The following is an 18,185-nucleotide window of genomic DNA, read 5'->3' as shown; positions in this document are numbered from 1 at the left end:
CGAGGAAAGGGGGCGGTGGGTGAGGGGGCGGGGGGGGGAGGAGAGGCTGCAATGAATCTGACGCTGACTTCACACTCCACGTCAGGACTTTGAACTCACGCAGTCTAGGCTGATGCTCCAGTGCAGTGCTGGGGGGCGTTTAGAGAACTCTAAGCTCCAACAATGCAGGACACACCACCTCAGCATCACACAGGATTGTCAGTCTAGACTGTGAGCTCAGAGTTCCCGATGTGGGGCTTGAACTCAACAACCTTCTGATTCAGAGGCCAGAAAGAGAGCCCTGCCCCACCGAGCTGAACTGATGCTAAATATGGAGTGGAGTCCCGTAGAGTATGGTTAGGGCTTTCGCATCGCAAGCGAGAGGACACGGGATTGTTTCCCGGGCAGGGCGAAACCTTAAGCTAGTCTCCTCACTCCACACGTCTCTGTTAACCTAACAGTAAGTAGGAACCCGGTTGTTAAGACGATTGGCAGATCACTTTCTGGGGGTAAATATCCCTCCGGCCAAAAGAAATGTGGTCACGCAATCCACGACTGTTTGTGGGATGTGGCCATACACAAATTGGCTGCCACATTTCTCCCACAAAATACAGAGTCACTCCACTTTACAGTAATAATAATAATAATAATAATAATCCTTGCATTTGATATAGCGCTTTTCACGTCGGGAGGACGTCCCAAAGCGCTTCACAGAACACATTGTAAAGTGAATTGACTGTATATTTGTGGGCGAACGCGGCAACCAATTGCGCACAGCAATTTCCCACAAACAGTCGTAGATTGAAAATGACCAATTTATTATTGTTTTGGGTTTTGGAGGGATTATTATTAGGCTCTGTGTGGAGTAAGGAAACTTGCCCAAGGTTTCGCCCTCTGCCTGGAATTGAACTCAGGTCTCTCGCTTGCAAAGCGAGTGCTCTAACCACTGAGCTACAGGACTCCACATACAGCCGGTCACACACACACACACAGCCGGTCACACACACACAATATATCCTGTGAAGCGCTTTGAGACATCTCAACAACGTGATATCAAATGCAAGGATTATTATTATCATCATCTAGACCTGGACACCCAAAATACAAAAGCAACAACAACAACAACAACAACAACTTGGATTTAATCTTTCACACAGGATAACATCAGTGTGAGCTTCCTAACAGTGGCAGAGTCATAAGCCGAGCTGGGAGGAAAAGGTGACCATAAGTGGGGTCAAAGAGGTAGGTTTTAAGGTGGGTTTTGAAGATAGATAAAGAGGGGACGAGGTGGAAAGTAGAGGCTGGGAGTTCTGGAGGTTAAATGTATATTGAGTGAAGGCACTGCCACTGATGACAGTGTGGATGAGACAGGGGATGTGCAGGAGGCCTGTGATAGCTGAGTGAGAGGATGGTGGAGTGATGTAGGAGGAAAGCAATCACTAACATCCCTCCCAATGCCACGTTTAATGTTTGTGGAGAAGGAGAGAAAGAAAGAGAGTCAGAAAAAGAAAATAGAGGAACGAGAGGAGAAAGAGAAGGATAGAGGGAAAGAAAGAGAGAGAGAGTGATAGAAAGAGAGAGGAGAGAGAGAGAGAGAGAGGGAGAGAGAGAGAGAGAGAGTGAGAGAAAAAGAGAAAGCAATAAAGAGAGAGAAAAAGAGAGAGAGAAAGATGGAGAGAAAAAGAAACAGGGGAAGGGAGAGAGGGAGAGAAAGAAACAAAAAGAGAGAGAGAGAGAAAAGGAGAAAGAGAGAAAGAGAAAAGGAGAAAGAGAGAGATAAAGTACGGTGTAAAATCTAATCCAATGTTGCGGTTCTGTTGTGGCAAAGAAGCTATTCAATCTTTGCTCGTCTGGGTTACGAAGTTCAGAAGCTCTCAATTGAATTCCTATCTCATAACTCAGGGGCTGCCAGCTATTATCCAATAAAAATTTATCAACGCTCATTTTAATGTGCGATTCAATAAACTCAAAGTGACTTTTTTAATTTTTTTAAAAGAAGAAACTCTTCCGAGAACATTGACTTGTCTTTGGCCATGTTAAAAGTGCATTGGGGATAGTGGGATTTCCCCACTGATGCTGTCATTATTATTAACATTATATTATTATTATTTTATTACAGTTTAAATTACTCTGTAGAGGTAATTTCTAAGTGGTTTTCAATGATGATCAGCCAGACCAACAACGCTGCCACGTTACATATGAATGGATGTTACTTTTCTTAATATATTTGACCTTCCTAACATAGCTACTTTTCGCAGGAGGTTGATATTTTGTTCACCAGGTATGTTGTCAAGCCATTTCTGAATAGTCTTATTCGCAGTCTCAGTTGTACCGATGACTAGGTTTGATTTACATTGTCACATAAGTCCTTATTCAATTTGCGGATCTATATATTTCCTGGTCTTTTCCAGTTCCTTATTGTTCGCATTGTAATAACTTGGGATAGCCACATCAATATTATTATAATTATTATCATTTTTATTATGGTTTATAATGATCACAGGAGGAAACAAGCAGATAGGGTGCATTAAGCTGCAGGAATCTCTTGCAATAATGGAAGTGGGGGCGGGGGAGACTCACGAGGATGGAATTTGAGTGGAGAGCTTGGCTTTTCCCCATGCGGCTTTGCTTTTCCTGTGTACAACTCCTCGTCATCTCCTCTGGGTCATGTCTGTGGGTAAACGCCACCCTGATTTGCTAGTGAGGTTGCAAAATGTAAACCCAGGACTCAAAATCCCCTCCAGTGTCCGCCTGGCTCAGTGAGCAGCAGTCTTACTTTTGAGTTAGAAGGTTCAAGCCCCTGCGCTAGGACTTCAACTCACATTCTAGGCTGACTCACCAGTGCAGTGCAGAGGTGCCGTGAGACTAAGGTTTGCCTGTTCAGATGGATGCAAAGATCAACGTGGTGTTGACCAAAAAGAGAAGGGAGCTTCTCCCGGTTGTCCTGGACACACCAATCCCCCAGATAAAAATTGGTCATTCACTTCATGGCTATTTGTGGGGCTGTTGCTGCGTGCAAATCGGCTGCTGCATTCGCCCAAAAAATACACAGTCAGAGTGACTTTACAGTATATCCTGCGGAGCGCTTTGAGACGTCCTCCCGACGTGAAAGACTGTGTCAAATGCAAGGATTATTGTTATTTCATTAAGTCTGGCAGTCTGTGGGATTTCCTTGCTCCCTCACACTCACTCACACTCTCACACACACATATACACAAAAGCCCCTCTCTCCCACCCCCAGCATCCCAGTCACAAGCCACCACTAATGAAAACCAACTGCCTAACAGATTGTGCGGTGTGCCAAGTCTCATGGCAAATGCACCTTTTGAACTGCTGTATCCACTGGGGAGGGTATTCGACCTGTGCTCCTAAACTGTGTGTTAGCGAGCGAGTGCAGAACTCTACCAATCGGAGCTGACATATCTGACTATCTGTAATTCACTGAGTCTCCCCGTTAAGTACATAACCTTGACAAGTGCATTAATTATCACCGCAGATAAGTCCTTCACAAGCCAGGAGCGCCACACTCGCCTTTCGGAGGCAAAGGCGGACGACAAGGCAGCCTCTCCATCTCGGCCCCACATTTACTGTAAAGTGTAGTGACTGTAGTTTGCAGGTAAAGAAAAGGCAGGTTCTCCCCGCTTGTAGCGGGGGTGGGGTGCGTGCTGCACTGTATTGTTGGAGATGTTATACTTCGGATGAGACGTTAAACCGAGATCTCCACTGTGCTGTGTTCAGGTGAATGTTAAATAATCCCATGGCACTATTGGAGAGGAGGAGGGACTTTCTCTCTCCCGCTGTCGTGGCCAACAATCCCCCCTCGATAAAATTGATCGCTAACATCATGGCTGTTTGCGGGAACATTGCTGTGCGCGAATTAGCTGCCGCATTCAGCCTACAAAATAGACAATTTACGGTAAATCCTACAAAGAGTTTTGAGACATCCTCTCAAAGTGAAATCGGCTGCTGAGTTCACCCACAAAATGACCGGTCACTACGCTTTGTAGGGTATCCTGCAAAGCGCTTTGAGACGTGCTCTTGACATGGACGTCGCTGTCTCAAATACCAGGCTGGTTGTTATTATAAATGGAAGATCGCTGGTCGCCCTGTTTAATTCTCGTCCCCTGTTAGATGGAAAAACCACCAAAAGGGAATATTGACAACAATGGAGCTGAGGGTTGTTAATTGTGATGACAGTGATGTTCATCTTTCCTCGCTCCCCTCCCTGCCTCTACTCCCAGTCCCTCGGTATTAATTGGCCCCCTTAGTAAACGCGCAGTCAATCACAAGCTTCTGCTTGTCTGTCTTTAATAATAATCCTTGCTTTTGATACAGCGCTTCTGACGTCGGGAGGACGTCTCGAAGCTCTTTATACGAATTACTGTCAATTGTGTGTTTTGCAGGCGAACGTGGCAGCTAATTTGCACACTATACCGTCCGTGGAGGGAGTGACCGATTTTATCCGGGGAATTGTTGGCCAGGACACGGGGAGAGAGAAACTCCTTTCTCTTTTTGAACACTGCCGTGAGACCTTTAACATCCACCTGAACAGGCAGACACGACTCAAGGCAGACGGACAATTGACACTACTCTGCACAGAAAAAATCCTGTGAAGCACTTTGAAACGTTTAGGTGACGTGATAAAGCGCGATACGAAATGCAAGGATTATCATCAAAAGTACATTTTAACAGTAAAAAAAACAAAGAAGATGGAAATGGGTGAATCTAGACCTACAAATTATTTTTGAGAAAGACTCATAAGCCGGGTGGGGGAGAAGGGGGTGTATTGCAGTCTAATTTCAACCCTAGAGTAGCTGTAATTTCTCAACGATTTTGTCCCCACCCCTACCTAACCCTGTTGAGAAAGAAAAAGGATTTAAGATTTTGTCTCGCAAATAGAACGATTTGGCTCCTTCAGGATTCCTTGTTAAGATAACGTTGAAAGGGTCGTTCAAATAAAAATAAAAGGAGAAATTAATCATGGATTTATTAATGATATCATTCCCTTTAATTGCTATACCTGCCGGCGCTTTTTTTTAAAGGCCAGCATAAATTTAGCGGCAAATTGTGACAAATGTTGAATTTACTTTCTGTCTCCCCTTCCCTCACACACACTGTCTCATACACACACACACACACACACTGTCTTACACACACAAACACACACAAAAAGGTAGCTCAGAGCTCTGCATACTGTCTTTTTACTTAATAAATGTTATAGTCACTGCTTTCTCTGGCTAATAAAACTTAGTTTACATTATTGCCCTTGCCTGCAATGATTTGCCTTGCGGAGCTCACTTAGTGCCCATTAAGAATGCGTGCACAGCATTACACTCGTTTGCAGTAAACCTTAAATAATTCATTTCTGCGCTACAGCTTTCAGACACTGTTTTTACAAATGCTGTAATGAGACAAGCTGTAAAATGGTTTTACATGAGGAATGGGGTCTGGGGATGGAAAGGGAAGAATGTTCCTTCTCAGTCCTCCCTCCCCTCCATCTCTCCCTCCTTTGCTTGCTCGCTCCCTCTCTCCCTTTCTCCCTCTCTCTCAGCCATTGAGTGGCATTCAGCGAGAGGAAAATATTATAATCAGAATAATCCTTGCGTTTGGTTCAGCTCCTTTCACGTCGTTAAGACATCTCAAAGAGCTTCGGAGAATTATACCGTAAAGTGTAGTGACTGTTTTTGTGAGCAAAATTGCACACAACAAAGCGCCACAAAAGGCAACAAGTAAGTGACTGATTTTATCTGGGGGATTGTTGGACAGGACAGCAAGAGAATCTCCCTTCTCTTTTTGAATAGCGCCACAGGATCTTTAATGTCCATCAGAACAGGACTAGATATTTCATCCGAAGTACGGCACCTCTGACAATGCAGTTTCCCCCAGCTACCTTTCTTTGTCTACAAACTAGTCACTACACTTTACAGTAAATCCTGTGAAGCACTTTGAGACATCCTCCCCGTGTGAAATGTGCTGCATCAAATCCAAGGATTATTATAGTATTCTCTTGTATTTTGTGTGTTAGATTGGACAATCATTTTTGTCCACGTGTCCATAATTTGGTGTTTTGTGTGTGTGTCTATGTGTATTTGTATGTGTGTGTATGCAGTTTGTGTATATTTGATGTGTGTGGTCATGGGGTGAGTTCATTTGTATGTGGGAGTGTGTTGTGTATATGTTGTGTGTGTGCGTGATTGTTGTGTGTGCATTTGTATGTCTATGTGTGGGTGCGTTTGTGTCTGCACGAGTGTGTGCTGTGCGTGTGTGTGGGTGATATGTGTATGGTGCGTGCAGTGTATGTGGTGTGTGTATGTGTGTGTGTACACTAGAGCAACCTGCCTTGCAGTGAAGTTAATGTGTATAAAACATAAAAGAGCTTCATCTGTGCAAGTCAGACTCCTTTTCTCTTTGGGACGTGGGCGGGGGGGGGGGGGATGGGGTGGGGGGGAGAGAAAGCAAATTCTAGCGGGCAAGATAAGGAGTAAATTGGGCATCTATCACTTCCTTCAGTGAGTGTCTGAATCACACAAAAATACTCTTTGGTCGTGATTTACGACCTACTTTGGATCAAACTCTTATCAGTTTCACGCAAGGCGTTTTCTGATGCTTGCCGGTCCCAGTGACAATGGACAAGCAAAGCCATTATGCTCTGAGATTTCTCCCATACATTTCAGGCACCTGAGATTACATCTGGGTTATTGATTTATTGCTGCGTCTAACCAAAGGGACCAGTCGCAGTCTCTGTTCAAGAGATACTGTGTGTGTGTGTGTGTGTGTGTTTGTGTGTATGTGTATGTGTGTGTGTGTGTGTGTGGGTGGAGTTTTTTTTGTAAAAAGGGCTATTCGAAAAGAGAAGGAAGCTTCTCTCTCCCGGTGTCCTGGCCAACAATCCTCCCAAATAAAATCGGTCGGTCGCTCATTTCATGGCTGTTTGTGGGATGTCACCGTGTGCGAATTGTCTGCCCCGTTCGCCCACAAAACATCACTTTACAGAAAATCCTGCGAAGCGATTTGGGACGTCCTCCTGACGTGAAAGGAGCTGTCTAAAATGGAAGGATTCTTCTTTTTATTATTATTGCCTTATGCCTCTCACCTCTGGATCTACCTTCCACCCCCTGCTTTCTCTATCTTTACATACCAATTAAGACCTACCTCTTCAGCTGTGCCTACAGTCACCCCCCACCCTTCTCCCTTGTTGGCGTCCAACCCCACCACTGTGCAGCGCTCTGAGGTGCTATCCTGGGTGAAGGCCGCTGTTATTGATGTAGTTGACTGTGTTGTGGTAGATTCCTCATCTATGTCCTAGGCATCTCTCCGTGTCTTTTACACCAGATGTTCATTCCCCCACACCACAACGCTTAAACTTACAATGAAGCAATTCATCCCATTCCATTATCGAGCAATTGGGAAGCAAGCCCTGATCGACCTTTTCCATTTTCCCTTGAAAATATATATATTTATATATCTATATATATATGTATTCAAACACTGAAACAATAACCGAGTTGGCCTCATTCATATTCTCTCTCTGAAAGGAGATTTATGGTCCCGTCGGACAGATATTCTCTCTCACCTATTAATTTACTTTGCCAGTCAGCCCAGATTGACATTCTGTGAATCGTGTCACAAGCTGTGGAAAACTTCCGTTTCCCCCCCAACAATCACGTGATTGTCACAATGGCAATGGCTCTCTCCACCCCTGTTTTTACGACTGTGAGTTTTGACTCTGAATGGCTGCTTCTAACTGACCTGGACAAAACAGAGTCCCATAGGGTAATGGTTAGAGCACTCACCTCATAAGCAAGAGGACCTAGGCAGGGCAAAATCTTAGGCAAGTGTCCTTAAGTAGGAACCCAGTTGTTAGTTGATTGGTACATCGCTTTCCAGGGGTAATAATCCTTCCTCCCCCCCAAAAAATGTGGTCACTCAATCCATGACTGTTTGTGGGACACCGCTGTGCATTTCGCCCACAAAATATACAGTTTAAAAATATACACTTTACAATGCAATATATTCTGTGAATATACGTGAATTGCATTTATATAGCACCTTTCAAGTCGGGAGGATGTCCCCAAGGCATTGGACAACGAGGGGTTTGCACCGCAGGAACGGATTGCGATCAGAAGGGCAAGGAGGCAAGGGAAGGGGGGAGGCCGAAGGGCTCTGGGATGGAGTCTCTTAAATTGGTAGGTTTTAACGGCGGGATTGGACAATGGATAGAGAGGGAGTGAGCGGATGGGGAGACAGGGGGGTGGAGGGGAGGAATTGAGGTAGGGAATTCCAGAGGTTAAGGGGGTAGTGGCTGAAGGCCGACAAATGTGGTGCAGAGGGGCGCAGCAGGCCTGGGTTAGCTCTTTTGATGGTGATTTGCTTCTGGGCTCTTCCCCTTTCCATTAGCTGCGCTAATACATCTTGAATGCATTATTGACAACTGTGAAAAAAATGACCGCTCTTCGTATTAAGTCATCCTTTTATTTATCGGCGTGTCATCAAAGTTGACCCAACTCCCTTCACCCCCAACCCCTCCCAACCCAACCCCCCTGAAAAAAATACGATCGATTTTTTGGTACACAAACACTGCAGGTCGCACGGTACCATTGCAGAAAGACATCCAGTGTCTTATTGAAATATTTACTGTCAAAACTGTTATTTGTAAATGGATATCAACCAGGTGTCAGCCAGGCTCAGTCGGTAGCAATCCCAACCTCTGGGTTAGAAGGTTATGGGTTCAAGCTGAATGTCAGGTACGTGGAGCTCACACAGTTGAGACAGATACTCCGACGCACTGCTGGCGGGAAGCATTGCATTGTCAGAGGTGCCGTCCTTCAGATGAGGTCCCGTCTGTGCCTGTTCAGGTGGACGTTAAAGATTCCACAGTGCTATTCGAAACGAGAATGGAGTTTCTCCCGCTGCCCTGGTTGACAATCCTCTGGATAAAATTGGTTACTCACTTCATGGCTGTTTGTGGGATGTTGATGTGCGCGAATTGACTGCCATGTTTGGCTACAAAATACACCGATGCTATACGTCACGGTAATCCTGTGAAGATGTTCTCCCAGGGTATAATAATAAATAAAAACAAAACTAATAATAATAACAATAATAATAATAAGCCTTGAATTTGATTTGTTACAGTGCCTCTCAAGTCAGGAGGATGTTTCAAAGCACTTCACAGGATTTTACTATAAAGTGAAGTTGCTGTGCATTTTGTTGGCGAAAGGAGTTGTGTCAAATGCAAAGGTTATCGTTGCATCAAAATAGCGTGTTGATCGTCTCTCGGGAAGCGTTACAGTGAGGATTTATTGAACTTCATTAAAACCAAGCGCACTGGGGCTCCCCCCATAAAAGTTACCAACTATTGTTTCGCTGAGGTGAAATGCGTCTGAAATGAACTTTCTGATACCACGCTGCGAGAAAGTTAACTGCACGTTAACCTAAAGCATCGAGAAGCAAAAAAAAATCCCTCAGACTTAAAATTAGCACTTAAATGGCGCTATTTGTATTGCAAACGCATAGAGCAGAAAGAGTCCAGATGGAGCTATTTGACTGTTTCACCCCCACCACCCCCCCCCCCCTTGTCTGCGGCCTTGTGTTTTGCCTGTGCCCTCAAAGTTGTCTCATTTCCTTTTTGGTGCCATTAATGCGAGACTAAGCAGCCGCTGAGACCCACATTTCGTAGTCGGACACCAAGGGTCATTTGATTTTCTGAAACAGCCTTGGTTGCTGAGCTTTGCCTTTCTCTCTTTCTCTCCCTCTCTCTCTCTCTCTCTCCAGTCTCATTCTCCCTCTCTATGAGCATCGCTGAGGCTTTGTTGTTTTGTGGATTCATAGGTCAGAGTAGGACTCGAAGCCTCTGAACAATCACAACACAATTAATGTTAATATATAATAATAATAATCCACACATTGACACATCGTCTCGCCGTGTCGTCGAGACTTCTCAAAGGGCTTCACAGGACTTGGCTGTCAAGTGAAGTGTGACTGTGTGTGTACGCGCTGTGCGCAAATGTGGCAGCTGATGCAATTTACACAGCGTCTTTCGCGTCAGGAAGACGTTTCAAAGCGCTTGATGCCACCAGCTGGGATGCACGAGCTGGGGGTGGGGGGGGGGGGGTGCGGGTGGTGGTGGGGGTGGAGGTGGAGGGGTGGGGGAGGGGTTGAGAGGGAGAGATGAAGAGGGGGGTGGGGTATGGCAAACGTGTGCTTTGTTTTAGTCATCGTTCTGTCCGTCCGTCCTTCCATGATCCAAGTCTCCTATTCTCCATCCCAGGCCCCACCCCACCCCTTTCTGCCTCTCAACACCCCCCCACCTCCCCCACCCCCCCCACCCCCCGGCCCCCGTTTCATTGCGATAAAAACATCTCTTTGAACAAAGCAAATGAGTGTCTTTGCATTCAGTTCTTTCACACAAAAAAATGGAGTTGAGCAGCTTGCAGCCAACCCATGTCCTATGCACAATTACATTCCATCGGTAGACACGACACCTTGTTAGAGAAAAAAAATGCAATTCCTTTTGATTTATATAAACTGCTAATAAACCAGGTTAAATGCCAGACGGAGCGGGGATGTGTGTGTGTGTGTGTGTAAATCTGTTATATACTGTGACTGAATATCTACAGGCTTAGGTATCGGCTTTGTGTATAGGAGGACTTGATGTGAGCTGAAGATTTCTTACACCGATTCCCAGTTTGACGTCAATGCACAAGAGCACTTGGCTATGTTACGGGTTCGGACATGGAAGCTCTCCGCCAGTGTAAAGCAGAGTTACACATGCACACACGCGCGCACACACGCTCACACACGTGCACACACACACACACACACACAGTACATGCATACACAAGCTCACACAGCCCGCAAGCGCACATACTCACAATCGCATACGCATATGCGCACCACACACACACACACACATATGCACCCAGACACATACAAAACACGTACACACGTAAACACACCTGTGCATACGCAGACACACACAAAGTCTATCCCAGGACTGAAAAATGTGCTGGGAATCTGTGAGATCTGTATGGCTGGCATGCAGTAGTTTACTTCACTTAACCCTGTAACCCCTGACATGCGTCTCCTCTGCTTAACATTCCTCCGTTTACAATATGGTGGGAAAAACAAAAGCGGTTTTATTGTTTTATTTAAAAGCAGCCACTGTAAGCGTTGTTATTTGGGGAGCAGGAGGATTCTCCTGGGGATCGAGCAGCGCAGAGAGAGACTCTGCTAATATCGTTTGATTAGTACAGCTAATCTTTAGTTAATCCAATTTCTTGAACAAATCTGCCACCTTTTTTCACATCATGTGCAAATTATTTTCCAATTTGATTTTCTTTATCCCCCGCTTGTCCTCCTGGGTCAAAACTCCTTTGTGATCATTGAGCTCCCTCCCAGTCTGTGCCGTGATAAGGCGCTATATGAAATACAAGGATTATTATTATTGATGGGGTGCCTTTCATCCCAGAGCAACCTCTCAAAGTGCTTTGCGGGTGATTGAAAGCGTGGTTGAGAAGAAAGGTTTTTAAAGGTGGGGAGCGGGTGAGTCAGAGGGATTCCAGGATGGAGTTCCACAGAGCGGGGGCAGAATAGCTGAAAGTCAGTCTTGTAATGGTGACGCAGATAGGGTGGGGTGGGGTGGGGGGAAACGTGAAGCAAATCCGAGCAGAGGGAGCGGAGGAATGGTGGGGCGGTTGGTGGGGGGGGGGGGCAGTGGAGGAATTTGAAGGTGAGAAACTCGATCTGCTGCTGGGAGAGGATTGGGGCAATAAGGGATAATAATAATAAAATAAATAATAATCCTTGCATTTGATATAGCGCCTTATTACGTCTTTGAGGCGTCTCAAAGTGCTTCATGGAATATAAGTAAACTGAATGGGGGATTATTAGAGCTGCGGGGGGGGAGAAGATTTTTTTGGAGGGGGTGTGGGGTCCAAGAAGAGGAAGAGAAGAGGGGAGGGGGAGGAAAAGTGCGCTTTGATATCCCCGCCTCCCCTTGTTTGAGAGGAACAAGCAAGATTAAAAGGACATTCGGTAAGCGTGTTTGAAAGCGGTTTGCAAGATCATACATTAAACAACGGTAGCTTCATTTAATGAACCCACCCCGGCTGGTGCGATGGTGCCCACAGTTACACACACACACACACACACACTGGCTCCCGCCCGTAAATTAACTCGGAACCTTTAAATATCACTTCTGACCAAAAAAACATAAAGTGGGGAAAAAAGAAAAAAAAGAGAGAAAAAAAACACAAAATGTTACTGGATTTCCTGAAGGGCTGAAACATCAAGTTGGGATTATTATTGTTTATGTCTCTGTTTCTCCGCAGCTCCCAATGTCTCTGTGGTGCTGGTGTGCTGCTGCTGCTGCTGCTGTGGCAATGATGGATGACCATTAAGGTGGCTTATTGGAAATGGCTTGATTTATAGCTCTCTGCTCAATGTAATGGCTTCATTTCTTTCCACTAGCACATGATGTCACAGCCAAGGTCATTTTTACCAATGGCCTTTTGTTGTTTGTTACTGATGACCAGATTGCCCCAGACTCAACTCAGTGAGTGAGTGCGGAGAAGGGAGGGGGAGGCTGCAGGTCAAAAAAATCTTTACCTTTTAATTTCCTTCTTCCCCCCCCCACCTCACACACTCCTCCCCCCTCCCCCAACCCTTCCACCATCACCGCCATTGATAAGTGCAGGGAACAGTAGATTAAACAGCTTCTTATATTCAGTTCACACCGCTTGTCAGACAAAGGGCTTGCTTTATGGTCCTCTGCGGGAATGTCTATTACTCACATCTACTTTAAATGACCAACATCAAATATACACAGAGCCCATTAAAGGGGGATCAATAAAAGTGCCATTAAGACTGTAAAAGTTGCTGATATTAGCGAAGCCCAAGCAAAATATTTGATTTTCCTTCCAGATTGTTAGTGAGATGGGGAAGGAACACGCTGGGGGGAGACAGGACAGGGGCCGCGCCAACGGTCAAAATAATTTATCTTGTGGATTCATGTGGTATCGCAGCAGCTATTGCCTCCCTGTCTATCGATTCCCCATCATTATTTGTCATCAGCCGCCCTAACTCGAGGGGAAAATATATGCCCTGTGCCCAGGCGAGGCTACAAAGGTGGAATAGGAAGGTTCTCATTACAGGCTAAAGCTTTCCCTCTTACTATGCAGCACGGTTACATGTGGAGTCCCCTAGAGTAGTGGTTAGCGCGCTCGCCTCGCATACGATTGCGGGTTTGATTCCCAGGCAGGGCCAAACCTTTGGCAAGTTTCCTTACTCCACACGCCTCTGTTTACTGAGCGGTAAGTAGTTAAACCCCTTGTTGTTAGTCGATTGGCAAGTCACTTTCCGGGGATAATGATCCCCACCCAATAATAAATAAATAACTGGGTCACTCAATCCACGACTGTGGGACACTGCTGTTCACAATTAGCTGCCGCTTTTCGCCTTTTATAGTATATTCTGTGAAGCGCTTTGAGACGTCTCAATGACGTGATAAGATGTTATATCAAATGCAAGGATTATTATTATTAATACAACAGACCATATATTGAGCCTGGATGATCTGAGGTAGTCACTGCCTAATGTTGGTGGCAGAGAGGAAGGACTCGGGCTAATAGGCTGTGGTGTTGGGTGCATGGGGATGGGAATTTTATGCGGATGCAGCTTCAAGCGAACCATTAATGGACCATTAATGGCAGCGTACCAGATCCTAGTTACATTGGCCTGGTTCGCCCTGCATACTTTATGCATATTATGCAGGCGCTGCACTCCTGGAGCCATAACTTTCACTCAAGTCCAGGTGATCTGACAATAATGACAATAATCATAATAGATCCCAGCGTTTGATACCATATCCCATCGCCGTAAATGTCTCAAAGCATTTGTTTTGTTGGCGAACGCAGCAGCCAATTTGCACGCAGCAATGTCCCACGAACAGTAATGGAGTGAGTAACCACTCTTATCTGGGTGGTCAGGACACCGGGAAAGAGAGAAATTCCTTTTTTTTTGGAATAGGGATCTTTATAATTGTCCACCTGAGCAGGCAGACGGGGCCTTGGTTTAATAGCTGATCTGAGGGACGGCACCTTCAGCAATGCAGAGCGCCCCCAGCACTGCATTGGAGTGTCAGCCTAGACTGTGTGATTCCAAGTCCCGACATGGGGCTTGAAGCCACAACCTTCTCACTCAGAGGTGAAGAGCGCTACCACTGAGCCAGGCTGACACCTAAACGATCTGCTTGCCAGACGAGACAGACAAGGAAACCAGGGGACTGCTGCTATGTTGACCCGCTATTCCTGAAGGTTAATGGTGGCCAGCGACAAAAGCGTTGTCATGACTCCTGCTCCTAATCTCTACCGAGAGACTCCTGCCCCAGGCGCCGTGCGGACAGGAAGGTGGAACGGTTATTTATTAAACCGCGTGCGAGCGAGGTCTCCTGTGTGAAACTTTCCAAACAGCTTGGCCACATTGAGTGGTCTCAGCTCAGGTGGGAAGAGGGCAATTTTGGCTGTGGAATTGTTGAGGGGAGAGAGCGAGGGAGGGGTGTGTGTGTGCGTGTGTGTGTGTAGGAGGGAGAGAGAGCGAGGGAGGGGTGTGTGCATGTGGGGTGGGGGGATGACATTCAGCGGAAAGTACCCGAGTAGTAGATTGCAAATAGGACTCAGTCACTTCTGTTGTGTCAGACGTCTTCAGGAGACAAGAAACAGAAACACAGGCCAATCTTTTCAGATGAAGAACGGATTAATATGCTGCACTTTGCTGTCACCGTCCTTTTTGTTTGTTTGTGTGTGGGTATGTTTATGTCTGTGAGTGTGTATGTGTGTGTATGTCTGTGAATGTGTGTGTATTGTGTGTTTATGTCTGTACGTCTCTGTGTGTGTATGTCCGTGAGTGTGTGTGTATGTCAGTCTGTGTATGTATCTGTATGTCTGATTGTGTGTGTATGTCTGTGAGTCTGTGTGTATGAATGTGGACGTCTGTGAGTGTGTGTGTATATGTCTGTGAGTGTGCGCGTGTATATGTCTGTGAGTCTGTGTGCATGTATGTGAACATCTGTGAGTGTGTATATGTATGTCTGAGAGTGTGTGTGTGTATGTCTGTGAGTGTGTGTGTGTGTTGATAACTAAGAGGACCCTCTGATATCATTGCCGGTTCTGACGTGGAAAAGATATGAAGGTTGAAGAAGTTCAATTAACATTCATGGCTGAAATCGCTGTGCCACTAAGACACCCTGCTCTCTCCCTTCTCTCCTCACCCCCCTCCCCACCAGACCCCGACCCCCAACCTCGCTGGACCTGATTGTGCAATTGACCCACAACAACAATAGCTTGGTTTTAAGATGGGGTTTTAAAGATTTAAAGACAACTCTAGTGGTGTGTGTGGGGTGTGGGGAGAAGAGAGAGGGAGGGTGGAGAGATGGGCGGGTTAGAGAGAGGGATCTCTGAAATTAGGTGGGTAGACACTGAAAGCTCGGTTGTGTTAAAAACAATATAAACTCTGATTTTCTGTTTTTTTAAAAAAAAACTGCTCTATTGTAAAGGGAAACGCGGAAGTCAGTTGCGCACAAACAGCCGTGGATTAAGTGGCCAATTTTATCTGGGGGACTGTTGGCCAGGACTGGGAGAAAGAAACTCCCTTCTCTTTTCGAATAGCGCCACAGGATCGTTAACATTCACCAGAACAGACGGGCACTCGATTTAACATCTCATCCGAAGGACGGCACCTCCGACAATGCAACACCCCCCCACCCACACATCCCCCCCCCAGCACTGCATTGGAGAGTCATCTTAGACTATGTGATTCCAAGTCCCGATGGGAGGCTTGAACCCACAACCTTCTGGCTCAGAATCGAGAGCGCTACCAACTGAGCCAGGCTGACACAGTAAAGGCTGTGATGCGCTTATTATCCCCCAAGTAGCCAGCAGTCCGTCTTTCATTCTGTGAGAACAGCTGTGAGACGGTCGCTACCCTGAGGAGGAAGTCTCGTCCACTGCTCCCGGGTACTGTGCGCCCACGTGTATGATTTCTCCTCCGTGCCGTGCACCATCTGCCCATTGATGGTCGTCAGAGCCTTTGTTGTGTTGACTGTACTTATCTACAGGGCATTCACAAAGTCCTGTTACCCCCGTGTTTTTTTTTAACAGCACAGCGCACTGACCAACAACAAACATGTAGAAGAATGACGATAATTGTATTCAGGAGAACTTCATTGTGCACAGTACAAGTCCGCAATCCACGACTGTTCATGGGGCACTGCTGTACACAATGTGGCTCCAACCTGCTCACATCCCACTCCACACCCGACACCACTGTTCAGCTGGCTCCGGCCTCCTGCTTGTCCCTCGTCCCCTCCACTCCACCATCGGAGGCCATGAGTGAATGTGTGGGTGAATGTGTATGTGTGTGAGTGAGTATGCATATGTATGAGTGAGTGTATACATGTATGAGTGAGTATGCATATGTGTGAGTGAGTGTATACGTGTGTGAGTGAGTGTGTATATGTGTGAGTGTGTATGTGTGTGAGTGAGTGTGTACGTGTGTGATTGAGTGGTACGTGTGTGATTGAGTGTGTATCTGTGTGAGTATGTACGTGCGTGAGTGAGTGTGTACATGTGTGAGTGAGTGCATATGTGTGTGAGTGAGTATGTACGTGAGTGAGTGTGTATGTGTGTGAGTGAGTGTATACTTGTGCAAGTGAGTGTGCATGTGTGTGAGTGAGTGAGTGAGTGTGTATGTGTGTGAGCACGTGAGTGGCCAAGTGCTCATGCCCCAATCCAGACTAGCCCTTGGTTGCTTGACAAAGCTTTACTGATTAACATTGAGTTCCAGTAGCCCTTACTTGTGTTTTTATATTGTTTTTCAAGCCCCAAACACCTGTCATTCCCAACCCACCCCACCCCCGCACACACATAACCTCCTCCCCTCCCCACAAGTAAATAAAGCTTGATTATTTTTTAATTGGGGTGTAAAGACCGAAGCCCCATAAACAGTTTGATTTATTGCCAGTGACATTTTGTATGCTGGTGAGGTGAGCACTTCACATGATATTCAGTTCACAACAACAACAATTTGCATTTATGTAGCGCCCTTCACGTGGGGTAGCATCTCACAGCGCCACCGGTTAGTGTTTTTATTATTCGCAGCACTCTCTTCATCACGCAATTTCCTTTTGCCCTGGGATTCATCTTCCAAGCAATTTAGGGTTTGCCCCCTATCCACCCTCCCCCCCCATCCCCCCCCACCCCCCCCCATCCCACCCCGTGGAATCGGCATTTCTTCATAACGTGCAGTCATTAAGCGGTTTAAATATTTCATCGGACCCTCGTCCATTGATTCTTCCAGCCGCACTTCACCAGGGGCATATTTTTTTATATACAGTACATATAAAAGTCCCGCACAGGGCCTGCGATCAATACAGCTGCCAAACCGCGCTGCCTTTCAGGCACAGTTGCCTAGTGCGTCCTGAAAAAAGGCTGCAAGCAGCTTCTATTCCCCTCCGCTGGTCGTCCATCAAAGTGTCACTTTAATTCACATGCTGCCGGTTGTTTTTAATAACGTACATTTAGCACTCACACACACACACAAAACCACGTCGAGCGCTATAATGCAGAGCTAGGATGCTGTTTATTACTTCTCCTCCGCCCACACCCACCCCCTCCCCTATTTGATATAGCGCCTTATCACGTCGTTAAGACGTCTCAAAGTGCTTCACAGCATATATTGTAAAGTGAATTGTCTGCGTGTTTTGTGGGCGAAACACGGCAGCCGATTGCGCACGGCAGTGTCCCACAATCGTGGATTGAGTGACTAATTTGTAAAAAAATTATATTAATACTTTGTGTTATTGTTTCATATATGAAAATCCTCCCCTTATCAGTCAACGGCAGCTTTCATCAAAGCAGATTGTCGCACCGCATTGCCTGCAAAGTGATTGATCGTGATTAAATTATTTCCCTAATATTTTTCTCCCTATTTGTTAACATATAGCTCTGTGTCAGTTTTCTCTCTCGCTCTCTTCTCTCTCTCTTTCTCTCTGTCCGTCTCACTCTCTTCCCCCTCTCTCACTCTCTCTCAATCCCTCACGCTCTCCGTCTTTCTGTCTCTCTCTCTCTTACTCTCTCTCACACACTCTTTCTCTTTCACTCTCTCTCTCTCTCTCTCTTCCCCCCTTCACAGTCCCCGCCCCATTCCCC

The sequence above is a fragment of the Callorhinchus milii genome, unplaced genomic scaffold (assembly GCF_018977255.1).
Source record: "Callorhinchus milii isolate IMCB2004 unplaced genomic scaffold, IMCB_Cmil_1.0 Scaffold3, whole genome shotgun sequence".
Classification (NCBI taxonomy): domain Eukaryota; kingdom Metazoa; phylum Chordata; class Chondrichthyes; order Chimaeriformes; family Callorhinchidae; genus Callorhinchus; species Callorhinchus milii.
This window is presented reverse-complemented; position numbering follows the sequence as displayed.